Below are 27,597 nucleotides of genomic sequence, written 5' to 3' on the forward strand. Positions count from 1 at the left end.
ATGTATGAGAAGGCACATATACAGGCAAGGTGAATACTCGTGGCCAAGGTGGTCTCGATGTATCGTTTTTAGAAATTTGGAGTTCATTACTCGGCAAATACACTAACGACTCAACAAACTATATTGCAATAACTTTAAACCATTTTTCACAGAAAAGAAGTATCTCCTCTTGCTGCCTCTTTTCTTTCTTTTTCTTGTTACGTTTTGTCTCATCAAACAGCCCCAGTGAGACATTCTTGCGCACTACAGAAACATTAGCTCCATCACACTGGCCTAACTGAAGCCAACAAAACTGTTAATACCAGTAATATTTTATTAAAAAAAAAAATCATGTCTTCCATTTATGACTTGAAGACATAAAGAGTATCTTTTGAGAGTACACAGGGGTCAGATGATGTCACATTGGTTATTTTATTACGTGAGGGGAATTTCTCTAGAATTTTGATTACAGAAAAGTATCTATTTCTAATTCTATTGTCCTGTAATATTGGCCTGTTCTTCTGATTTTAGAGCTACTTATCAGATTTCAGGAGTCCATGTGCAGGTGAAAAAAATTCACATTGAGTTTTAAAAAATATCCTATCTTATGACTGATTCACAAAAACTCATAAAGGGAATTGGCCATTTTCTGCCAAGGAATTTAACAGTAAATATTCCCCAGATTCATATAAATAATAGTTCTGTGGAAAAGAGAGTATTATGGTTACTATTATCAATTCAGTTCATATTTTTTATTTTACCGAGAGTTTATTGTAACATTATACTTTTCTTTAACCAATGATTAAATTATTAGTATCTGTAAAATAATTAGTCATATTATTTTATTTTAAATTATATCTCATCTACAACAAGTATAAATTTAATCCACACCATTCTTATAAACAACTGAATGAATAATTTGCTTATGGTCTTAAAATGAGAAATAAGAAATACATAGACACTGACCAATACTGTTTGCTGCTGAATACCACATCTCCCAAGTATTATTATCAAAACAGCTTGTCTGAGAAGATGGCATTTGATAGCTATCAGTTGTATATACTCCAAAATAAAAAAAGTAGTCTCTTAGAATTTATGTCCCAGGATTTAGCAAATGAATATCTGAAATAAAAGGCACATAAACACAGAAGGGATCTGATTGCACAATTCTATAAGCATATTTTTCAGGAAGGTCTTTCAATGGACTATTATCTTTCATTTGAAAGTATTTGCAGTCAAGACAATTACATTTTGTTTCAAATGTTAGCCAACAAGATTGCCAACAAAACAGAAGAAAAACTGGTTGCCCTTAGAACCAACATAACTCATCAAGGTTAGTCATTTTTTCTCTAGCAATATCTTTAAACTGGCCTATCTTCAGTAACTTCAGTGTTCTTGTTTCTTATTTCATAACTAGAAAAAAATGTTTAGGGTCTGTAGCTTTCACGACCACAATAAAGAACTCATAAACTAATATTGTCATCATTTTCAAATGTCGCCCATTGTTCCTATCAAAAGCAGAACTCTAATGAGACAACATAACAAAAGTTTGTCATCTTTAGGGCTTGAAACATGCATTGTGAGCAGATATCAAATTGCAGTAATTCCAGCAAAGTAGATACACAATGAGTGAATTAAAGTAGGTCAGAATCTTCCAACTCTGCCATAAAAGGGAAATAAACTTTCACAAAGGTGATCATTCCTTTCTGTGGGTGATTAGTTCTTTCTGTGAATAAGCTTGTGCTTTCCTAAGAAAAGCCAAAATAAGCAGCAGTAGATAGAGTAGGCTTGGAGGAGTTACTGCAGTGTGTGTGGGTTCTCTTGACATGCCATGTTTTATGGAAAATTTAGGTCAAAGTCAGTGATTTTGTCACTTGACAGATCCAGTATGTATCACTTCTACAGAAGATCTAAGTGACACAGAATTATGCCATAGTGGTGGCACAGAGTGTTTCTCTGTGCTGGGATATGGACTAGGAATGGATTCTTTCACATCTCTGAAGGACAACTAGCTCACAGACTATCTGCTTAGCTTGTATACTTATATCAAAGACATTACATTGCGCGGAGGGGGTGGGGTGAGGATAAAAAAGAAGAACAAAATGAACTATTTTTTCATTCAGTTAAAGATAAAAATAGTTCCTACTAGAAAAAAATAGTTCTTTGTAAAAATATACACATATGTGCAGGCATACATGCAAACAAACTTTAATTAATACCTTCAGAGTGCAAAACATTAGTTATATTGCATCGTAATTGCCTTCCCAAATGGATTATACCAATTGCTTCAGGAAGTCAGTGAAAAAAATGCTAGTTTCAAGAAATGGGTGAAGTGTGACAATTGATTTTGTGAAAGATTTGTCTCACAGTTACATGGCACATTCTTAGCAGGATCGGGAACTTGTTAGACAGAGGCAAAGCTCATGATTCTGTGTTGTGAATGAATTTGTTCACATGAATCGAATCTCCAAGCTGACACTTGCTTAGTGTATTCTTGAACACAAAAGAAAAACAGTAATTATTTTCTGAAAGCGGTGATCTGATAGGCAGACTGCTTATTACAAATATTTTTACTAAGTTCATTAAAAAAAATGTTTATTCATAGAATCCCCTCAGACTTAGCTGTAGTTGTCTTTGGAGTAGATAATGGAACTGCGAACAAAGCTGGTAGAAATAACTTGCTATGTTATTTGATTAATCTAGTACAGTAAAAAATACAAACAGAAGTCACAGGTGTCATGTCTTTAAGGCTATGTAGTTGATATACAAGGTCCAACAGAAAAAAAGTGAGACTGTGCCTGTAAATCTCTTTATTAAACAAATTAAGAAAATCAGCTACGATCACCTTCAAAATAGTTCCCTTCTGAGTTGATACACAGCTGTATATGATGCTGCCAATGTTCAAAGCAATTCCACTGATAATTTTCTGAAAGGCTTTTTACTTCACATCATCTACCAACAAAAAATATTTTCCTTTGAGCACCAACTTTGTCTTTTGGAAGAGGTAGAAAAAATGATGTTACTTGCTAAAAAATGCTTCACAAAGCATTGTGGGCTGGATCATTGTTAATGATGGTAACTTAGCTTGATGTTAACTCTCTGTTCACTATTTCACACCAACATTTTCCAACTGAAGGTAAGAAGTCTATATTTGAACATACATACATTCTTACTGATTGAGCCAATCAAGCTGAACTTATCTCAATGTGACAGGTCAGAATATGATCTATAACCATCTCTTTGTCTCTCCCACTCGATTCCCAAGGTATAGGATTAGTCTTGTGTTTTTATGTGTTGGACCTCATTTGCAGCTTATTGGTACTGCAGTGCCTCTATATTACAGGCATGAATCTACTGTGCAGCATGAAAAAAACATTAGTGAAGAGAAAAAAACCTGCAAGGATTTTGGGAGGTGCATTTGCAGAAGCAGAAAGAGGTTGTTTGCCTGTGCAATTTGGGAAACTACTTGGAGCAGTCAGTAGTGAGCTAAGGATTTATGAAACCAAGGCAGTGCAGAGGAGGCGAAAAAGACAAACAAAACAGTACATGCAAGTTTAGAAATAGAAGGAGAAGCAATGAAAAAGTTATGTTCCCTGATAATTAAAGAAGATAATTATGACCTGATTTTTTTCTCTTGTGAAAGACTGCAGGAAGAAAGGGAATAAAGATAAAATATGAAGAAAACTGTATGAAAAAGATATGTGGAGACTCTTCTGAGAAAGCTCTGTATGTTAACCACATAATACATAAATGAATGCAATACTTTACAAAGAACATAATCTCTTGATTCAAGATCATCAAAACCATAAAAAAGACTTCTCTATTATTTAATTTACTTTGCATTTGCTTTCTTTTGAACTTGATTTCAAGCTTGACAAGTGTTTGAGAACGCCTGCCTGAAGGTATCGAAAGATCTTAATAGCCTCTAGTGCTACAAGTGAAAGCATGTAAAATTGGTCAGAAATTAAGGCAAAATCCAAACCAAGTGGACCAGCATTTTGTTTTTAATTTTACAAACCAAAAAAATTACTCACATTTCTCAAAAAGCAAAATGGATATGCAGAAATGAGTATTCTATATGAAAATCTCTCAAAATTATGGTTCATTTACAGTCAACCATAGCTGGGAAGAGAACAAATAGATAAGTAAAAAGCTTTCCTAAAATAAATGTTACAAAAGTAGAAGTCAGATAATGTATTCATATTCTCAGAGGCCACTTTGTGTGTCTTACAGCTTAGCAAGAAAAACAGTAATTTCTGTAGACTGTTTTTGCAATCTGCAGTTTTTTGTGGGAAAGCTGTACTGCTCTGAAAGAATTCCAGTGTGTTTTGCTGCAGTCTGTGTGAGTCACGTGCAAGTCACTAAAGTCAGAGCCTGTCCATTGTAAACCCATCATTATTGTGTAGTCCAAGGTTAAAAAGAAAATGTCTGGTTTATGATTCCATTCACTTTTCTAGCTCTATATCAATTCTTGTAGACGGAAAAAAAAGTGTTTGAGAACTGACAATTCTTGGCATCTTCCAAACCCTCAGTGCAACATCCATTAGACAGCATCTTTTTAAAGACTCTCTTGGCTAAAATACGTTTGCACTTGGCAGCTCTTACAAAAGTTTAAAGAAAAGAAAGAAGTGTAGCTACAAAGCCATACATGCACACCTCTCACTTTCAGCATAGAAAATGCCATTTCCCTGTCTCTTAGTGATTCAGAAATTCTGTTTACAAAGAGAATCATTTAAATTAGTTACCATTAAATTAGTTACCATTTTAGACTGAGGAGAAGACAAAACCAAACTAGAAAAAGATTGGCATGCCCATGAAAGAGCACAGGACTTTATCTCTTGCTTGAGGAAACCTATTTTTCATGTGCTATCACCATGGGTTCCTTCACTTGACTTGCTCTGTATTTCTCAGAGCTCTAACAACTACTTTAATGTCAACGTTCGTTTAAGGCCAGTAGAAAACATCTGTCTCTTCCCAGAGATTTCTAAATCCCTGAATGACCTCCAGATAGTTTTTAGAATCCCTAAATGACCTGCAGAGGGTTTTTTAGGAGTTTTTTCTTGTCTCCATAGTGTCTTCAGAATCCAGTGCCTCCCTTCTCTTATTACTGAGGCCTTTGGATTAAGTGGTGACTGGAAATATGGTGTCCTGTACATTAGTCTAAATTACTGTTATGGAAACTCATTTTTAGTAAGAACTCTGTGAGCCAAAACCTGCATTTTGTAAGAATCCAATTCCCTTTTTAAGCTGTTGGCATGTAGGTAGCTTAGCCCTCGATCTTGTTTTAACATCCCTTTATCAAATGATCAGAAAGTTGTGTTGTGGGGTTTTTTTTAACATCAGGCCACTCCCAGTTTTGTATTCAATTTGCAAATCATATTTTGGTAGTTGGAAAAAAAATATCTGCTTGTGAAGCTGCTTTTGGCTGCTGTGGCAGGAAGTCGTTAATGAGCAGTTTCAGTGAGTACTGGCACCTAAATGAAGCCTATGGATTTGTCTTGTGGCTGGATTCTCAGGTGTTTAATAATCTGCTGCCTCTCAATGAGGCTTTTCTTTTGACTGGAGCATTCATAATGTCCCTCATGCAGTTTATCTGGTGTCTAATCAAGGCTGAGTTCAAGCTGCAATCTTTCTTCAGTGAAGGGACTACTGTCTCTCTTCTTCATGTGAGTACCCAGTTACAAAAAACTTATGTAATAACTTGATACCTTTGAGACAACTGCTCCTTTGTCAGAGTTAGTTGAGACCAGCCAACTGTTTCAGAAGTTACTAGATTACAGATTAGCAGAAAGAGTGATGCATTTAACGTATTTCCATGATAAATGGAAATAACCAGGCTCGGTATTTTGTTGTTTGTTTTTTTTTGGTTTGTTTGTTTGCATTTGGGTTTTTTTTATACAGGCATAATAAGTTAAGCATGAGTTTTTCAACAGCAATTGCTTTTCTAATGACTCCTTGCACCCCTTCTCTGTCAGAAAGAATTCTTGGTGAAGACCAGTACCTGAGGGAATATCTATGTATGTTATGGCATTTGCTAATTCTGGTATGCTAATTTTATTATCATGTGCTCACATTTGTGTTTGCCCAGCTTGGGCTCGATTAATCATATTGCTACCCCAATTTTCAGGTGAGTCTTTTACCAAAGCCATCCTCTATGCAAACTTTTGTACTCTACATCAAAACCAATCTGTGGCACTTTGTGGTGAAATACCTCATGCCAAACAAAACAAGTGTGACGGGTGTGTGGTGAATGTCCTATAAAGAGGTATTTAAGTGTGTGCTAATATGTATGCTGCTAACAGAATTTGAGAGATCCTTATAGGTACAAAAAAAAAGAGAGAAAAATGTTTGGCATCAGTCATTTCACCTAGGAAATCTTCCTTTGTAAACAGTAGAAAAAAAGTCCCTTTTAAGTATTTATTTACTGGTTTTTTTGCTGTTGTGAAAGATTAATTCAATGAAGTGTTTCATTTTTTCTTTAAGTGTGGAAAAATATTCCCTCCATTTGCCCTACAGCTCCCTGCAGAAAAAACATTGCAGACATTATTTTAGCTTATGCTTTATCATGGCCTTTTTCTGGAGTAGCAGAGAGCACAACCCTTTAAGCTCTGTTCTGCAAAAAGCTTCCCTTTGCCTTGGAAGATAATCTTGAATAATTCCTCAGTTGTTCTGTTTTCCTGAACATCATCTGTGATCAGCCTCTGAATGAGAGCAAGAACTTGTAGTAATTTTTAAGTCAGTAATGGGTACATTAAATATAATACTGTTGCAAATTACATATCTCATGGAGACAGAGGTAAGGGCTTAAAGTCATTTCTTTAACTGCTGACAGTATTTCTTTCAGTGCCCCATTACTTTTTAAGGCACTATACTGTCTTGTACACCTTTGTCTAATTAAAATGGACAAAGAAGTATCCTGTCTACTGTCAGGTCTCCATCTACTACCCCAAGTACAGACTTTTGCAGTGATGGTAATTTTTTTCTGAACTAAGGGTGCTGTTGTCCTTCTGTATCACTGTAGGTACACCAGCAGGATCTTGCAAATCGTTGCAAAATGATATAGTTCACTGAAGTTCCCCTATCTCATATCATGACTAGCAAGTCATGCTTAGCTTGTGTTATTTACCACAGCATGTGCTAGTTGTTTGCTGGCTTACTTTGACCTCCACACGTCTTCCCGCCTCATGTTTCTTTCACCTGTATTGCAACATCCGAGTTTTTCTATTCTCTACAATGGTTGTTCTGAACAAAATCTTCTTTCGTTAGCAAATTCTGGTTGCTTTGTTATGGATTAATTTTAGCCTGCCTGTTGCATTCTCATGCACACTCTCTCAGATTTTTGTCCCATGTCCCTATCCTGATGTGGTCTTTAATAGGTGATGAATTACCCTCCCAAAGTTATCAATCTCTCTCTTCCCTCTTTGACTGCAGACTCTGTTTTCCTAAAGCCTTTCTGTACTATTTGGTGGATATTTACATACCTTACTTCAGATTACTATGTTAGAAGGCTTGTGCCCTACAGCTTCCTATACAGTCAATGAAGAGAGAGAGGAATTCCCTCGGAGGATAACTACAGCATTTAAACTACCTGCTGCTCTGAATTAACTCTTTGGAGGAGCCTCCTACTGCCAGCCCTTCCCTTCCTCTCTCTTTCCAGTAATAATCTATGCAGACTATCCCTCTAATTTAGCTACCTAATTTATAAGACTAAGCTTAGGCAGTCTGAGCAACCCTAAATGATCAGTAATGTATTTTTCATGTTTTATTTCTAGATGCTGTAATACCACATTCCTATAAGTTTTATAGTTAGCTTTTTCTGCTTGAGCTAACTGGAAGCTATTAAAATTGTGCAATGTTTCAGATGCATTGTTACCCAAAATAAAGATACTTTTTGACCAATCATCCTGTTTTGCTATCATCCACTGACTTAAACTTCCCCAGCTGTCCTCTGCACTTCACTCTCCTGCAGAGCTTTAACTGCTCCATCCCTTTACTGAGGTTATTTTCAGCATTTGTACCACTGCTCCCGGTATCACATCCCATAGTTCAAAAATCATTCAGAGCCAAATATCCCACAGAGGCCTGTTTCATTCAGCTTCTGACTCTGACTGATCAGCACTGTCTGCCGCAAGTCCCTGAATAATCTCAGTGTCCACTTGCAGTTGGCTTGTGTCCCAGCTTCTTAAAAAACACAGTTATTGAGAAACAGTGCTTTTCCAAACATTGGTATTATAAACCCAAATATGTTCTTCAGAGCAAATCTAAAGAAAGGTCCAGAACATAACCTTTGAAGCCTGTTCCAACCCCAGCGTGCCAGTTTCTGGTAGCATCAGTCTATATTCAGCCATAACTAATAACTGTAATCAAAGAGAAACGGTATTGTAGGGTGAACTCAGCAAAGCCGATCTCTAAAGCACTTTAGCCAGATGGCTGTGCTAATCCATGAAGACTAATTTACAAAACAAGACAAAAATGTTCTGATGTTACAAAACAAATTGTAAATAGTAGTACTAAAACAGGATGTAATTTTATTGAAAGTTCCATTAATACTAAAGGTGTAGAAATAATGCCTATTTACTCTAGCATCACATGTGCAAATACAGCTTTTGAAAACTTGCATAATTCATACTCATGGCAAACAATTATTGAACAGGGAGAGAGGGAATTTGTGTGTGGAGTTTTGTGCTTAGATCTTGCAGACAGTTTATTGAAGAACATAAACTTTTATTTTAAACATTTCAATAAATCTTTTATGATTTTTAAAATTTGAATAAATTGCTAGGAATCTGATTTGTACTATAACCTACAGTTTTGAAAGTACCTGATAACTCTTGTTCTTTGTTATTTAAAGTACTAAAATATTTAGGCATCTTCAGCATGGATCAGAGTCCTAATGCTTTAGGTACTTCTATAGATGAGAGAGATACTGCTTCTGTTTTTCATATTTGTACAATAGATTTGAGTGGTCTATAACAAGAACTGCTTTCATCGAGTATTGAAATGGGTCAGCATCAGTCTAAGAACCGGAGATATTTTAAATGGGTATTGCTGATTTGTCAAATTGTCTGTTTAAAACAGAAAGTTGTTCTTCAATCATGGACACCTACACAAAGTACAGCACAGTATCATAGTCCTGTACTCGAGGCTTTGATAAATTTTGGGTAAAGCTTATCAGTTTCTACTCCTGGAGAGTGCAGAGTGCTTTATGGGTGGTTTCATTTTGAAACAGACTGTGAGATCTTCAATTGCATTGATATAAAGTAGGTTGTTGCTGTTTATTATCCAGCAGATTTATCAGTATTTTATGCTATTATGGCCCTAAATAGCATCAATATGGGCTGTGTCTGGAGATAGATACAGTTCAATGTGAAAAGACAGAGTGCTGATAATGAGAAAGTAGATCCGAAGGATAAACAAATATTTTATCTTCAGTGGTACTTATAGGCCAAAGTGGCTTTCATCCTTTCGCCAGAACTAAGTAAAGCAGAATAAGGTAAAACTTAATTATATTAATTAAAAGAATACAGCAACCTAGGAAATTATGTATTCAAGGAAAATATATCAAATCTGGCGTGCTGCAACTCCATGCCACCAGGTCCAACCAGCAGTGAGGACAGACTGTGCTCATCAGGTGCAGAGCATCACCAGATAAGTGTCCTGGCCAGCCCCTGCTCTCCATAGGGCATCCCTTGGAAGCTTTAATGCTATTAGCTGGAGGATTTTGTACACCAATCATAACAACTGTAATTATCTATGATCCCTGCACAGGCATTACAGAGGATCATCCTCATACTCTCTTTCCTTAGAATAGTGGTGAGAAGTTGAACTGGAGTTTGCAATGCATTGTACTTCATGGAAAAAAATCGCTACGAAAATCATAAAGTGCTATAGTGTTGTTCCTCCCGCAGAATTAATTAAGAAAAGACTGCTGGGGGCATGAAAAAAAACTGCTTGAGGAAAGAAAGGGCTGTGCCACACCTGGTTTTGGATTATGCAGCAAACTGAAGGGAACACAAAATAAGTAGTAGACAAGTAACCTGGATCATCTCAAGGGATGATAGTTTGTATGTTATCTTGCTATGAATTTAGACTTAAGACAGTTCCTCATCTTGTCTGCAACATGACAGCAGGACTGAAAGCTGCTTTTGAGTTTCAAATAGGTTTTACACTTCTTGAAAGGACTGTTCACAAACAACAGTTTCAGCTGCCTCCAGGCATTTCTCTTGCTTGTATCATGCATATAAAAATAAGGAAATAAGATAAGACTTATTAACAAGACATGCGTTTGAATAAATCTGTAATTGTCTTGAATTAAAAGTGTTCATGGGGTCCTGAATATGATACTTCATCTTCACAAACTATAAGACAGGGAGAGTTTGACAAGCAATTAGGAATCTCAAGATAGAAAGCACTATCAAAGTCCAAGGTATTCTTACTATTAATCATTGTGTAGCTCCCCAATACTGTAAATCAACACCAGTACGTTGAAGTCAATACAGTAATTGAAGCAACATTGATTTTTCACAAGCTGCAAAGCTGTCCCAAAGCAGTTCAGTTTTGTTCGATTTTCTTTAAAGAAATATATTTCTACTTTTCCTATTCTTCCCCATTTTAAGCTGAAGAAAGTAAATACCAAACTAGCATTAATTGTTTAGAATTGAGCACGAGAGGATTAAGAATGTATATTAAAATATTTTTTCAGCCTTTCCTGTATATCAAGTTTCAATTTCTGCTTCTGAACTAGATTGTAATTTCAGTTATGACAATGAAGTTATAGAGCATTGCTAATGAAATGCAGTGCTATTACTGAGGCAAACATCTGATTGATAGTATTTTACATGCACTCCAGTGATAAATTTACATTGTAGTAATTTTTCATAGAGGAAAAGTTTGCGAGAATACATTACAAAGATATTTGTGTAGTCATAGAATCATAGAATGGTTTGGGTTAGGAGGGATCTTAAAGATCATCTCATTCCAACACTCATTCCATGGGCAGGGACACCTCCCACTCAATCAGGTTTCTCAAAGTCTCATCCAACCTGGCCTTGAACACCTCCAGGGACGGGCATCCACAAGTTCCCTGGGCAACCTGTGCCAGTGCCTCACCACCCTCATAGAAAACAGTTTCTTCCTAATATTTAATCTCAATGTACCCTCTTTCACCTTAAAACCATTACCGCTCATCCAGGCACTACAGACCCTGATAAAGAGACCCCCACCCATCTTTTCTGGAAGCCCCCTTTAAGTACTGGAAGGCTGTTACATTTGTTTATCTTCAGAGTGGAAAATAAATGTAGTGGATTAATGACAGCGAGGGAAGTTCCTCACTTAATACACTCCACATACACTCAATAAAATACTGTGCTTGTTGAAAGTAAACTTTTGTGCGTTGATTGTTTGCTCACCATTAAATATACAGGATATGTCAGATAACACAGGGGTAAAAAACATTTACACGAGCCTTTTTCATGACCTGAGTTTAAGGTACTTATTTTGAGCCTTGGCATTTCCAAAAGCTAAAAAACTGGAATGGAGGAGTAGCAGCACTGGAAGATGTGGGTGAGGAGCAATGCTGTTCATGTCTGTTCTTCCGTATCTGTTCAGATTTAGACTAGACATTATGAAGAATTTCTTTCATGATGACAGTGGTGAGGCACTGGCACAGGTTGCCCAGGGAAGCTGTGGATGCCCCATCCCTGGAGGTGTTCAAGGCCAGGCTGGATGGGGCCTTGGGCAGCCTGATTTAGTGGGATGTCCCTGCCCGTGCCAGGAGTGTTGGAACTAGATGATCTTTAAGGTCCCTTCCAACCCAAACTATTCTATGATTCTATGATAACATGCTACCAACCCACCTGCTTTCTGCTAAGATCAAGCTCCTACTTCGGAGTTCTCCATTTGTTGCATGACTTATGCCTTCTTCTTGGGTCCAGCTTCCCCAGGAGGCTCTGGTGTGTGTCATGCCGGTGTGGTCTCCTCCAGCTTTTCCAAGACAGCTGCTGTTTCTGCTGTCTTTCTCCTTGCTATCTGCACTCAAATGGCTGCCAGCACACATTGAGTCCCATTCTGGTTTCAGCACCTTGCCTACAAAATCTTGCTTCTGGCAGATGAAAAATCCAGGTACAGGTTGCATTTACCGAAAATCCACTTGGATGGGACTCTTAAGGAAAAAAAAGTAAGATATGTTCAGAAAAAAAGCCCACAAATGTATCATGGCCCTACTGTTTTCTCAAAATCAGCATTGTATTAATACATTATCTGTTTGAACATAGTGTTAAATAAATGCAGATTCTGTTATGCAACATACTGTACCATGGAGAATAGAGTGTACCATGAATTTATCACATCTGACACGGAATAACCTCAAGCAATAGGTCAAAATGAAAGCCCTTTTTTGATTCTTAATCACAGTCAAACACAAATACACCATGGAAAATATCCAGTTTTGAAAGAATGGGTCAGATTTTGTAGCCTGTAAAGAAGTCATTTACAAATCTGCGTAGGGTGTTTCACCAGGCCCATATTTACCCAGGCCTTGTCAAACTGCCTTCGAACAGATGTTGTAAGTAACTCATCTTGAGTAATTTAATTTTATTGCTAAAGTAACTGAACTGAGGAGGAGATAAAGAATGCAGAGCAGAATAGAAAAGATCGGTGTTTCTCTCTGTACAGTCACAATGAACCCTGCTAATGTAGGGGTACCAAAACAGAGATGAGAGGGAATAGAAAGGAAAAATACCACTGTACCATCTTGTAGAAGCATGTGATTCATAAAGCAGCAATGCATGAAGAGGAGAAAGGGCGATTCACCTGAGAGATTACCGTTCCTTGGTACTGCAGCACCTCTCATGTCAGCCGACTGGAAGGATACATCTAAACAGCTTGTGCTGCCCTTGGTACTATGCTTTTGTTCTCTGAAAGCAGCAAGTCTGAAAAAAAAGGACATCATATCTGATCAGCTGTCATGGAAATATAGCTAAAAAGTATTGCACACCAACTCTCAGTATCTTTTTGAAAGAAGTATTGTAGTTTTACCCCAGTTTCACTGAAAAAGAACTGAGGCACAAACAGTTAAACTGCCTTTCCTGAACTCAAAATAAAAGTCAGAGGCTAAGCTTTCATTCAAACCCAGATACTTTCTCAGATGTGAACCCTTACTACTCAGAAATAACCTGTAAAAATCTATATCACCTCAGAGTTCCCTTGCATTATCCAAACAGCAGCAGCAGCAGTTGCTGTTGCAGCAGCAGCCGGTTAGGTCTCTCCATTCTGCTCGCCTGTTACACATTTCCCATGATCAGCTGCTTAACCAGGAACTTGTGCATTTTAAAATCACATTTTGAAGTGAATAACTGCAATTTCTGAAATTGTATTCCTGTATTGAACTACCACACTATTTAACTCAAACATAATGTCTGCGGACACTCGTGCGTTTCATACACACAAGAGTTTCAAATCTACTAAGTGGAGAAAAGAGAGCCACAGGAGTAATGGGTAGCATCAACTTTCAAGTAGATTGATTGAATTTAACAAATCGTGAGAGAATTTGATTTTTTTTCGTCAGCAAGCTGGTAAGCCTAGCAAGTGCATATCCTATTATTTCCATGCCTGGCTCTCAGAAAGACTGAAAGGAGAAGAAACTCAAGATAAATCGGCAGAACTTGCTGCACTGCTGATTAAGAGGATACCAGAAAGCTTACTCTGCAGTACTGAGCACCCGGATGCCATCTGTCTCTCCTCCCCAGAAGATCCAAGTTCTGCAGCGCTGAACAAAGAGATGGGAGGGCTCTGGATAACCCAGCCAGCCCCAGCAATTCACTGCTGCTCCTGATCTAAAAATGAAAGATTTACTCATCTCTCATTTGCATGCATGTCTGAGGCAGAGAAAGGAGGATTTTTGCTTAGGATTTCCACTGAACTGATCAAATCTACTGACAGGAGGGGAGCATTACTGTGCTAGGTGTACCAGCTACTGAGAACCAAGAGCTGTGATGTTACCCTGCGAGCTATATGTGACAAGCTTAGTATACGTAAGCGTGTCATCAACCGTCTTCAAATCAGTCATCTCTTGGTGAAGGATGTCCTCTATTTCTACTCAATTAAGGACGCTATGAAAGTAAATCAGGCAGGACTGGAAAGTGAGGAATGCTTCCCCCAATTATGAATGCAAGAAGCAATTAGTTAGGCAAATTGTGGTTGGAATTTGGCCAGTAAAATCAAACTCTGTTTTTATGAGAAGCAGCACAGGATCCTTAAGAGCACAAGTCTAATCTGAAAAAAGGAGAGGATATGGAATAACTGCTCTTTTTTCTTGTCTTGGTAATGTTCTTTCATCTTCCCCATTTTTGCTTATAAATTACTTAATTACATTCTCTATTCATAAACAGTCTACTATACAGTTGCCTGGAAGTCTAATCCTACAATTGTCATTGCAAATTACCAGAAATATGATTTGAAGGGGTATACATTCAGACTAAAATATCAGAAGAAATCCCTTGATCAGGAAATGAAACGTATTTTACTGAACTGAGTACAGGTCTCATAACAAACCCATATGCTCTAATACAAACATGGAAACTCCAAATATTAATTTGGGGATTTGTTTAAGTTTTAGATCTGAGACACTTTTTGTTTCTTTCATGATTACAAAAGCCAGAGAGAATAAAGGTACCGATTTTGACGTAGATGTCAATACGTGTTGTGCTGGACCTTTCTCATTTGCAAAATAAATTTTTGTTGTGGTTGTGTAGGTAAATTTCTAAACAAAATGAAGAGCTAAGCATAGTCATAATAAGCAATTGTTCCCTGAACCTGCTAGGGCCATGATTTGTTAGAAAAAAACCTTATAATGACAAAGTACTGTACAGGCAGATAAAGGTTTGTTGTTAATATGAATGGTATGAAAGCAGAACAAAGAAAACTGACAGGATAAGATGATTTTAACTTTTACCTGTACATATAAATATATGTATGTGTGTGTTATTGAGAACGAATGGAAAATATTCCTTCGCATGGGTTTACAAAGGAAAGAGCTAGAAGAAGCAATTTTCATTTTTCTTTTGTAATCTAGATAGTGTAAAATTATTCTGTCTTCACAACCTCAAGGCAAAGAAGACAGTCTGCTTCTCTAGCTATGAAAAACAATCTGTCAGATTTTTTTTAAAGGAAGTCACAATGATTTCTCATCAAATAAAATGCAGGGGGATTAGAGCTTTGTGGCAACAACGAAATCTGCTCAGAACTTTTACAGCGAAACCCAGAGCTCCAGCTAGGTCCTGCTTGAGGCATCGATCCTGAAATAAAAGCCGTTTAGATGCTGTAGGCTCAGGGCTTGAACTGTCAAACATTTAGACCTCCTCATTCATCCAGATTTAATTTTTTGCAAAAGTGACTATACTTGAGTAGAGCTGAAGGTTAACAAAATTAAAACAGCCTGCAACATATGATTCCCACACTTACAGAATCTACATAATCCTTTTCCTCCCTTTAGAAAAGCAGTTGCAAGGCAGGAGGAAAGACATTTTTCTGAACATATAGTTCTAAACAGTATAGTGTAATGTGTTAAATTTACTATTCTGCCATTTTACATGCTACTTTGTCTAACTGGCATTCTTTTTGTGTACTACTTATTTGCTGCAACAGTTAATTTCTAGCTCTGGAGTAATGCTCAATTATTAATATTGTGGATTTGAATATAGTGTCCCCAAAATTTTCAAGAGCTCCAAAATTAAGTTATTGGATTACTGTCTAAGAAAATAAATGTTCTTCTCTGGGTCTAAAAGCCAGAGTGCCTACAAAAAGACTGATGAACTTCTAAACACTAAGCTCAGGCACCTGGGATAGAGTCAAAGGAACTGAGGCAAGGATCCAGCTTTTCTGCTCAAGCCCTGTTTGAAAAGGCTGGACCATAGTCTTGCTTAGAGCTGAAGAAGCTCATTTTGTGCAAGTAGAGTGTAGGGAGATATTTCACTTCTGCTCACGTATGGTCATTTGCCAAACAAGCCAGAATCTATCTCCAAATTAGTGATTGCTTAAGATCAAGAATTTTATACCTGTATTTGTTTCTTCAGTAGTTAGTATGCCATGGAAGATGTGCAAACAATCAGTCCCAATCATCCTGAATACAGGCACTTCTCTGTGCCAAGTTATTCGAGGTCCAGGATAGTATTTAATTTACCAGTTTACAGATATTGCAGCTGTGTCAGATGCTGACTAGCAGCATTAGTGAGGATAAATAAGATTCATAGTTGTCACTGATAGTTATGGAGATATTTTAAAGGAACAGCAGCCTGTAACTCCTCGAAGGACAGTTACAAAGATCATAGAATCATTGAATGGTTTGGGTTGGAAGGGACCTTAAAGATCCAATTCCAAACCCCTTGCAATAGGCAGGGACACCTCCCACTAGTTCAGGCTGCCCAAGGCCTTGAACACCTCCAGGGATAGGCCATCCACAACTTCCCTGGGCAGCCTGTGCCAGTGCCTCACCACTCTCATCATGAAGAAATTCCTCCTTATGTCTAGTCTAAATCTGCCCCTCTCCAGTTTATACCCATTGCCCCTCGTCCTATCACTACAAGACTTTGTAAAAAGTCCCTCCCCAGCTCTCTTGTAGCCCCCTTCAAGTACTGGAAGGTCGCTATAAGGTCTCCTTGGAGCCTTCTCTTCTCCAGGCTGAACAAGCCCATCTCTCTCAGCCTGTCCTCCTATGGGAGGTGCTCCAGCCCTCTGATCATCTTTGTAGCCCTCCTCTGGACCTGTTCCAACAGTTCCATGTCCTTCTTGTGCTGAGGATTCCAGAACTGGACACAATACTCCAGATGAGGTCTCACAAGAGAAGGACAGAGGGACAGAATCACCTCTCTCGCCCTGGTGGCCACGCTTCTTTTGATGCAGCCCAGGATATGGTTGGTCTTTTGAGCTGTGAACATACATCGATGGCTCATATCGAGCTTCTCATCAAGATGATGGAGTTAAAAACTTCTGGTAGTTCCAGACAATGTAACAAGAGGCAATTGCCACATAGGTTTGAGTTGGGCATCAAGGAAAGTATAGAGGCATGGTGGAACTTCTGTGCATGGAGGTTTTAAGGACTTGGCCAGGCAAGGCCATGGCTGGAAATATTTCTCCTTTGAGGAGATTTCTAGAGATGGCTTCAACTGGTATTTCTGTGATATGGTGGAGACACATATCAATTTCCTGTAGGCGAAATTACATAATCTTGTGCTTTTGGAAATCCCTACTTAAATAGGATTTTAACCTTCATGAGAGTGGAGATGGAAGAAGTAACAACCTGTGCTTACCTTGACCGATATTTTCCAAGCCTGAGGACAAATAGCAAGCAGGTATTTTGTTATTCACTAAAGAGACATTCATATAACCTCCAAATAGGCAAAATTCAGTACTTTTAACAGAACTGTATGTGTATTTTATGCATGCATACACAAACCTCAAAATTCAGGATAGGTGAAATCTAAGTGACAGAACCTGATTACATAGAAAAATCTGGTGTTTCAGTCTTAAAGTAAAAAGTGTATTTTCCAGATAGGTGAATTACACAGATACTGCTCATTGTATTCAGGTAGTCACCATGCTGCATATGTCTTCCAAGTGTCAGCAAGAGCAGAATTTGGTCCTGGAGCGATACATGTGTTTTATTTTATGGAATTGGCATTCTCTTGTTTATTTTAGCAGAAGTTTCAAAATCAGCTTTGGTACTACCTATATTATATTTAGAGATATACAGTTCCATTAAAAAGAAGTTTCCACTCCTTCATCATCCACTCTCAAAGCCCAAGCATGCAGCCTATCTTCAGGTTGAAGTCATGTCTTTGAAAATGAAAATACGTATTCAGTTACTTGAGGAAACTTTGGTTTAGGGAAAAGATGAAGACTAGAGGCTCAATTATTTTGCTTGCAGTCAAGCGGAAGAAGTCTCACCCAATGTTACTATAATAGAAACACAAGGAAGGAACAAGAAATGTGGAAATCTTCAAAGCTGCCTGGAGGCCAAAGCTAGTTTACAGCAGGCTGCTCACCTCTCAACACAACAGAATGTAGCGATGCCAAAAAACAAACATTCATACCAGACCAAGCAGAATACTACACCTATTTATAAAGAGTAACATGTCAAGAGCGATTTTCTTTAGAAAAATCCTTATTAATCACGGTGCTTTGAAGGCTTCCTGAACAACTTCAGAAGACAAAAAAAGGAAGAGAGTATGTTACAGTAGGACAAGGAATTGACCAACCACATTAATGTTCACTGGAACTTTAAAAAGGTATTCAACCATTTCATAAAATGACTCCAGTACCTGAAGGGGCTACTGGAAAGCTAGGGAGGGACTGTTTCACAAAGGCATGTGGTGATAGGACCAGGGGCAATGGCTCTAAACTGGAGAGGGGCAGATTTAGACTAGACATAAGGAGGAATTTCTTTCATGATGACAGTGGTGAGGCACCGGCACAGGTTGCCCAGGGAAGCTGTGGATGCCCCATCCCTGGAGGTGTTCAAGGCCAGGTTGGATGGGGCCTTGGGCAGCCTGATCTACTGGGAGGTGTCCCTACCCATGACAGGGGGGTTGGAACTAGATGATCTTTAAGGTCCCTTGCAACCCAAACTATACTATGATTCTATGATTCTATGGCTTGTGTCACATCATTTCTGTTTTCTTGCCTAGAAAAGGAGATGTTATTTATAAAATGTTAAAGATTGAGAAAGTAGCTTGGCAAGATGTCCTGTCACATACTTGAGATCAGATTCCTTATTTATAGTCTGTAATTTCACAGGGCCATTCGGTTTGTGATTTCCTTTATTCCCTTTTCTATCACCTAAATGTGAGACAAAGACAGAAATAATGAATCAGAGAGAACCTTTTGCCTCTAGGAATACTCTGCGTCTGAAGCTAGAAATCATCTTATGAATTTATCCAGTGAAGTAGAACAAGATAATTAGGAAGCTAAATCATGGAGGCTTCAATTTTGATACATACATATTTCTATTCAAATTATATATTTCATAAACTATGTGTCCACCTGAAGTACATGGCAATGGTACTCACCAGAGCTGCATTCTGGGACATCAATGAGTTGTCCTGCCTCTGCAGCCTTGTGGTGGCTCCACAGATGTTTTGCTTACTCTCGTTCACTGAAAGGGAGACATGACTACTGTCTTTCTGCAGATGAAAGCGAAAGAGCTCAAGCTTCCTTAAACAGCTCACCTTTAAGTGTTTCTGTAGTATTTTTTGTACAGTATGGGCCAAATAGAGACAATACTTTAGAAACACAGCTGCTAGGAAGCAGGTTACACATGTAGTAGAACATCCTTGTTTTATTTTATGAGAAACTTCTCAGATTTGTAACTGGACTTTGGTTCCCTTAGCCAGCAATTATAAAGGCTGCACATGTGGTATAGATACTGGATTGTACTATAAAGGAGCTGGGAACCGAAAAAAATTCATCTGGGTGGAACATCTTGGGGCAGCAATACATTCCAACAGCCAAAGGAGAAAAGGAGGGATGAAAGGCTAATGCTATAACACTACAACTTTGTTACTGCAGGTCCTGAAATACTGTTTGGTTGTAAAATTTCACTGTTTGTGTCCTTCATGAAATGTGGGCAAATCTATATTAAGCAGTCAAGGGTTTTATAGGAATGGAACTCTAAGGCTGAATTAGTAAAAATGCTTTAATTTATTGATGAAAACTTGCCGTTTGCACACAACGGAATTGCATAATATGCATTTTGATAGAATATACATTGCAGAACTCAGAAAAGGAATAATGTTCTACCTTATCTCCTGTGGGACAAATACTGCCCATAGATTTGCATGGCATTTGCACGTACAGCTTAGAAGAGAAATATTTATATAAAATTATATATTTTTTTTTTTAAATGAGATCTCCAGTTTTTACTAATGCAGTTCACTATAAAAGACTGAAGAATGCTTATGGTGGCCTGTTCTGGGAAGCCTTCAACTTTTTGGAGTCGTTAAGTTACAGTGACCTTTTTTCTCTTTGTAAAGGTCATATAGCACTGTAAGAGAAAAGAGAGTGGATTTGAAATCCAAATTAAAATTAGTGAGCTTTATAATATTATCATCATTATTCCTACTGAAAGACTGTTGAAGAACTTAATTGCTCTTAGAATAATCTGGATTATTCTTAATTTTCAGCCCAAATCAATATACTTTCTAAAACAAAAAACAAAAAACCAGCTGCCAATGTTGGTCATTCAGCTGAATTCTCCTTTGTAGCAGATTAAATTAAATTCATTTTGCCATTTCCCTTAGCAGAAATGACAATTATACAGGAAGTTTCATCACTCACTTCTTTATAGCACTTTCTGTGCTAGAAGACATAGATCTCACTTGACTTTTCTTGCTTCTATAACAAAGACAGCCACTTGTTTCAACCCCTACTCATAGGCCCTATTTGCTGAGCATCTTCTTTCTGCTCTTCTCTCCCGTAGGCTCCTCAGAGCATGGTGGCCTAAGCCAGCATGCACCCAAGCCAGCACACGCCTCCCGCAGAATCCACTACAGGAGGAGCAAAGAACAGTCATCTTATCTCAGGTATTTTATATAACACTTTTTGTTACTATGCCCCCAAATACCATTTCCCTATTTTTGGCATCACATGGCTGGCTCATATTTCACCTACAAGTTTTTATATCAAAAACTTGGTTTCTGCCATGCTGTTTCTCTGCCAGATATTTCCCAATTAGTTTTTCTACATTTCATTTCCCTTTCCTTATCACTATACTGTATATTCACCTTACCTGCAGTATTTATTCTGGAGGTGACATCCATTTGAATACCATTAGTCAGCCTGATTCCTTTTTTATGCAGAAATACCCAGTAGCTCTTCAAGAAAACACTGCTTGCAAGTGTGTTCACAATTAGTTACATCTGCTGAGGCAAAACTAGACAGGTAGGGCTGAATCTGCTGGAAAAACATTGATCATCAAATATACAGTTAAACTCTGGATTCAGCAGGCCCTCAAAGCTATTTTATGCCTGTAGATCATTACCTAGAAGTGATCATGCAGGTCTCCTGGAGAACATCACAGAAAGAAGACAAATTTCATGGTAGATTTATGACAAGAACAAATGCATGCATTTGTGTGGCACCCCGTGAAACTGATGGATTGCGACAGAACAGCAGGGCTGTAGGAGTCGTTTGCTAGTGAAAAATGCACAGAGCTGGTTTAAACTTTTCAAAGTACAAAAGGGAACAACAATTTAAACTCAGGCATGATAGTTGATATATGCCAGGGGTTTTTTTTTAATATACTCCCTGAAAAATAGAGGATGGAGGTGGGGGACTGAGAAGAACATCTAATTTAGACATAAACTGCCCTTACTTGCATTTATGGAAGTGTGCAAAGACTCCCTGTCCTTTGAGCTCAGATCACCCACAGAGCAACCCTGATACTCCAGAAACCATTTATTTTCACTGTTCTTCCTACTGCTCACCCAGGGAGGTTGCTAAGCTCAAATGATCAGTATCATTCAGCCTTTCTGTTTTCACCATCCTGCAGAATGGGGCAAGGGGAATACACTGTAGATGGTTTGGTTAGCAGGCTATCGAACGCCCTTCATTAAAATCTTGAAAACTCATTCTTGCCTGACATCAGAGCTCCTTCTGATCAGGAGGTGGCATTACATAAAAGATTGTGCTAATTGTGACAAACCAGCCTTGGTGAGCAATTCTTTTGGAGATGATAGTGTCATTTTCCCAAGGAAATCCAAGATAACCCTTTCTGTAGACAAAGAAATGTTTTGCATGTGCATAGCTTGATGCATATCATCATCCTACCTGATGATTTTTGCCCTCTGTAAAGTGTATCTGCATTTTATCTGTTCTTAGTTTTCTTGTACAATTGGTGTTCAATGTGAAAGGTCTGTTACAAAGGTCTGTTGCAAAACCTGCGTTTACATGTATATGTACACATGTATACACATGTAGATACACGTAAGTATATACAGACAAATACATAAAAACACAGACACGATATTGCGCTTGTACTTCTTTTGCACTCATAAAAAGTGGTAAACCCAGCATTTTAAAATGTCATACCAACCGTATACATTTTCATTTAAAAATTGCTATGAATTTTCTTTACTCAATACTGCTTTCCTTATCATTTTTCTGTGAAATTCTTCTCACTTTTCTTCCGATCCTTGAAGTTAGTATTCAGGTTGAAATACAAAGCATTACGAATGAAATACAAAGCTTGGATCTCACTGAGAGCTTGCATGAGCTCTGGACCAGTGAAATCACACCCTTTCAGTATACATGTCCTTGGGGGGCTGCATGTGCCTTGGTACTGAATAGCATCCGCAAGTACTTGATTTGCTACTCTCTTTGCAGCCTGCAACAGGCTGAAGACACTTGGTCAATTGAAACTTCCCTCCAGCTCCATGCTCCTTGTCAGAGGACCACTGACTAACATCTTAAGGGAAAGATTTGGTCATAAAACTTGGCTTTTCATGATACTGACTCTCAACCTGTTCCTCGGGGCTTGGCAAGAAATGTATTTCAGGCCAGAGACTCTCAGATAAATTTAGGATTTGCATACAGTGACAAACATTCATATTTTCATCGTCATTTCTGCTGCTAAGAGCAAGTGCTGGTGAAGCTGAGAAGAATTTGGCTTGTTGATTGTCTGTATGAAATAAATCCAAAGACAACAGTTCCACATATAGCAGCTAATGAAGTTGAGCGTCACCAGACTGTTACTGCTTCTAAAAAAAACCCATGGTGGTAGTCTAATGTTGTAGTTTAATCATAACAAACCACCATGGTGGCAGTGTAAGGTGGCCTTGAGGCTCTTTTGGTAAATTCATGGCCTCAATGCACATTGCATGCAGGTATGAGAGTGAGTGTGGGTATGGTGGATAATCAATATGCCTTGTTCCTCTTAAGGATCTTTCTTAAACTAGATAATCTTATGAACTGGAAAACGTATATTGATTGTAGCTGAATGAAAACAGTCATTGAAATATTTGGAACAAAGTAACAGGGGACAAATGAAACCCTTCGTAAAATATGCAGTTACTAAAATACATTCCTATACGTCATTATGGATCTCTGAGACTTAAGAAACTGAAAGAACAACCTGAAATCTTTCATCCTGAATGTTATCTTTAAATACTAACTTTCTTCAGCTTACCTGGATGGTCTTACTCTGTATCTGAAATAAATGCTGGTGGGAATATTTGCAAATTTCCATCCATTTGTGCAGCACTGAACAGTCTTCTTTCCCAGCTTTTGTCATATTCCTTAGTGATCACATTTTTCTTTCTTGACCGTTTGCTCATCCTACAAGTGCCAGATTACATGAAGTTTTTTTCCTGCGTGGCTCAGTCAATAGATACCAAGCTCAAACTATATCTGCTGAACTACTCTTTGTATTGCCTTGCCAAGCACTATTTAAGTGAAGATAAAATGATTTTGATAGGACTCACTTTTAACATGTATAATATTCCACAATGAAAACTCCCTTTGTAGAGGGCCAGTGTGCGGACAATACTGAATCTGTTGCGGCAGCCTATTAAGTCAGATGACTTCCTTCAACTTTGCTCCTAGACACTGGTTTATGACATTCCATCAAATCCAGTGCTCTCCAGTATCCTTTCCATAAAACCAGAGGTACAAAGCCAGCATTGCTCTTACAGCTTATGACTGGCCATGATACTTCTGGCTGACAGACTTGATACGGATATATTAATAGTAAATATAGACTCATACAGCCTCTGATCTAGCCCTCAGACAAGGACCTAAACTCACACCATCATTATGAAGTACTCCAGAGGTAGCTTAAATAAAGCGCCTGGGATCACGACAGCTCTCAGCCTTACTACTATGGATAAGGATTGCTCTCTGCAAATCAGAAAATCACAAGCAAGATACTCAATCAGCTGGAAAGACACTAGCTGTTTGTAGGCAAAATAACTTGCTTACTATGTTGGCAAAACAATCATTCAGAAAGCAGTCTTTTCTCTTTTTGACTACAGCCTGGCTATTTTATCCCAGAGTCAAAAACAGATGACAGGAACGTCTCCTTGCATTATCTGCTGCCTGGCACATGCCTTCCACTAGACTTCAAAGTTCAGGGGCATCTTCTTTCTTATCTAGATGAGTGTCAATATGAAAAACTGGCAAGGCAGATATCTGATCTAGGCCACTGGCCTTTGAAAGGATTTTATACTTTGAACTTCGCCATTAGTCACACTGCCAGATCAGATGAGCATTAATGCAATGACTTGCTGATGCATCAAATGTTCATTATTTGCACCACTGTGAAGGCAATATCGGTTTGTGTGGATACAAACTGGCATGGGAACATGGAAAGAAGTTACTTATCTTAAAGCTGCTGCAGTTCTTCCAGATGTCATCAATGTGGAGTTCATGGCTCACACTCTGTTCTCACTTTCTTGTTCCTTCCATGAACTTCAGATCAGAGTTATGAAGGAACAAAGAGTGGATAGATCCCACTTCTTTCACCTTTGTTTGAAAGCATGAAGAGACATAGAACACACAGCCAGCACTCATCAGGTTAAAGGTTCCTCTGCCATGCACAGGAGATGCACATACATCTACAGTAGGGTCACTCCCCGATGCTTGCTAGATCAATGCTGGCTTTTTCCAGGAGGAAGAGTAAAATTCCACAGCTGAATACAGGAATCACTATGCAAGAGCAAAATAAATTCAGAAAGGAAGAAAACGTAAAAATGGTAAAGGATGGGCAGACAGGATTTTTGCAGTTTGTCAGATGACTCATTTTATTTGGCCCTGCTTACTGCTGATACTCTCCCAGTCTAAAACTTATACAGAAAGTTCTTTGTGAGCAGCTCTTTTCAACACAATCAACACTAATAATAAAGTTTATAAAATCCTAATCTTCCAGTTGATCTTCCTCACTCCTCATTATTTCTGCTCCCTGGAGGCCAAAAAGCAACCTGTGAGTCCACCTCACGCAATTTTCTTACTCTTTGGATCTTGTAAAATGTACCTTTTTGTTTTTTCTTTTTCTGAAATGACATGAGTATGAGTCATGTGTTCCATTTCTGTTTTCTTTTTTCAGTTGTTCCACGTATGTGAAAATGACTCACACGAAGGACCATAAAGATGCACTCGTGGTTTGCTAAGAGGAAATATGCAAATCACCTTTCCACTTTCTTTATAAATTTGTTGTTTGTAAATGAATCATTCATTCTCCTGCCTTCCTGGTGCACTGGGAAATTAATGGGTCCAGTTTCTCTCTGTGTGTGTAGACCATCAGACTAAACCCAATCCTATCAAAGTCTTTGCACATCCATATAATCCTGGTCATTATCTATGCCATAAGAATGCAGAGAAAAGAATAAGTGAATTTTGAGGCTCTCGTGGAAGAAACTGGGACTCAATTAATGTGAAAATATTCCAGTCTAGTCCTACAGTAAATGAAACAGAAAGTATCATACTTTTTTAGCTGTCTCTGAATGTGCTGGACTCAAGCTTTCAGCTGGCATTAATTTCTTCCTAATATCAGGTGCTATTGCAGTACTGACACATTAAAACAGCAAACAATAAATAACTTTTTCTCTGTTAATGAGCTTGCCAGCATAACATAAGGGCTTATTTTTTAAAACTAAGATTTCCTTATTTGTTTCTAAAATGTGGTTTTCAGTTCTGGAGGACAGAACTATAATTCTATAATCCTTTCATATTTTGTCATCTTAGGAGTTGCTGGCAAAGCTTATATTTACAGACATGCCATAGTTAATTAGCTACACATAACATGAGTGTTCTGGCCAGTACCAGATCCTCACTGGAAAAAAGACAAACTAGAAGAAAAGCAAGTATCTGAGGATGGACCTGCTTCTGGTATGGTCTAAACGGAGAGATTGGAGAAAATGTCTTTTTCTCTCTATGATTACATTGAGTTTATTTTCTTAGGCATTACAGGTAAAGTTGGCATTGCAAAACAGAAATCGTTGGCTGTATATTGCGGGAAGAAGACTGCACTAGGGATATCAGTTCATTAGAATTACATTCCCTTGTGCTTCACTTTCACTCTCTACTGAATGTCAGGGTCTGGTCTTTGGTGGACAAGTGATTTGCTAGACAACGGTTCCCTCTTCCTGCTCCCTTGTCTCTCCAGCCCCAGGACTTATGAAATGTGCCAACCTGCCTTTCAAAATTTGCTTCAATTTGCAATTACATATAGAATATTTGCTGGAAATCTTTAATTGCAGGGCCCACAAGCTTTTGAAAAAAGTGCATGTTATATTTGTTCATAAACACATTTTATACAAGAACAAAGTTCTTCAATTAAGAAGTTCTGTCTAAGCTGCAAAGTAAATACTTTGGCACTGAATTAAAGACATTCAATCTCCTGTTTCTCTCCTCTTCCATTCATATCATGCCTGTGGGAAATAATTTCCTTGCGAATTACTCAAATTATCCTTGTTCAAAATTTTACAATCTTAGGCCATGACGACAAATTATTTCTCTGATGGGAACATACCTCATTTGGTCCATGGCCAGACAGAGCCATATGAGTGAGCAGCTTTTCAATGGGCTGCTTTCTTTTTGCTTAGAATGAATTCTCAACGTCTATTAACATCACCGGCCAAAACCTAGCGAAAGGACCACTATAAAATTTCCAGGGGTTATTGCTCACAGTCATCTCCACAGCAATGAATCATTGGCACTTTTTTTAAGCCTGATGTTTTGTGACTACTTAATATTACACAGTCCCATTGATTTTAAATGCAGCCATGAATGCTGCATCACTTTCACGTATCAGTCTCCTTAAACAAGGGGCTTAGAAAATCAAGAATACAAATTTAAAACTGTTGATGAAAAATTTGGCTTAAAATCATCACCTCACATCACAGGAATCTATTTTATAAGCAAGACTGGTGTACTGGGTTTCATATTTATCTTGTACAGATAATTAAAAAATAATAAACTTGAGAATTTAACAACCTCTCCATCCATCTGTTCACCTTGCTGCCTCTCCACCCTGACAATGGGTGAACCTGCTGGGCATTTTCAGCCCAATTTCACAGGAGGTCAGGGATGTCAAAGACAAATTAACGCTCTTAAGATTGTGCACGCTTGGGTAGAGGCAAGGACCCAGAATGGGCTCAGACATTTGTTCGCTCAGGCAAACAGTGAAGTTACAGAAGAAGTAGGGAAAGAGGTTTAAGGAAGGGAAGTTTGGGAACCACAGGAAACCAGTTTCTATTAGTTCTGTAATGCATGAAAACATACATTTTTCTATGGACTCACATATCTCCAATGTTTTTTTAGGTAGGGTCTCTCTTTTTTTTTTTTTTTTTTTTTAATTAATGTCCTTCACTATAGAACCCTAACTCATTCCTAGAGAAAGCTTAGAGGAAATAAAACAGAATAACTGATTAGATCTTTGACCAGAACGTATATACATCAGGAGGAAAGGTGTGTATAGCAAATTAAACCTGCACAAGGCTGCCTTAATTCTGGCATTTCCTACCTTATAAGTGTTTGATGCTCGAACCTTTGCTTTTAATAAGGTGTTTTGCAAATCTAATCTTTACACATACACAGATGGGAGCCTCAGGACTAAGAGTGCGTGCAAAGCAT

General features: G+C 38.1%; 1 long non-coding RNA gene across 4 annotated transcripts; it reads right to left on the minus strand.

The window, feature by feature from the left end:
* Positions 1–888: 888 nt before the first annotated feature.
* On the minus strand, positions 889–24,687 carry LOC128851122 (uncharacterized). Of its 4 annotated transcripts, XR_008448381.1 has the most exons (7): positions 24,580–24,649; positions 23,156–24,489; positions 20,759–20,925; positions 19,041–19,126; positions 12,790–12,908; positions 11,835–12,139; positions 889–9,453 (listed from the first exon to the last, which is right to left on the minus strand). It is a non-coding gene; the product is annotated as an uncharacterized LOC128851122 (long non-coding RNA). The 4 variants fall into 4 exon arrangements; XR_008448379.1 differs by having other exon boundaries at positions 20,759–20,922; positions 23,156–24,687; XR_008448380.1 differs by having other exon boundaries at positions 23,156–24,687.
* Between the last annotated feature and the right edge of the window lie 2,910 nt (positions 24,688–27,597).

Source organism: Cuculus canorus, chromosome 2 (assembly GCF_017976375.1).
Source record: "Cuculus canorus isolate bCucCan1 chromosome 2, bCucCan1.pri, whole genome shotgun sequence".
Lineage (NCBI taxonomy): Eukaryota > Metazoa > Chordata > Aves > Cuculiformes > Cuculidae > Cuculus > Cuculus canorus.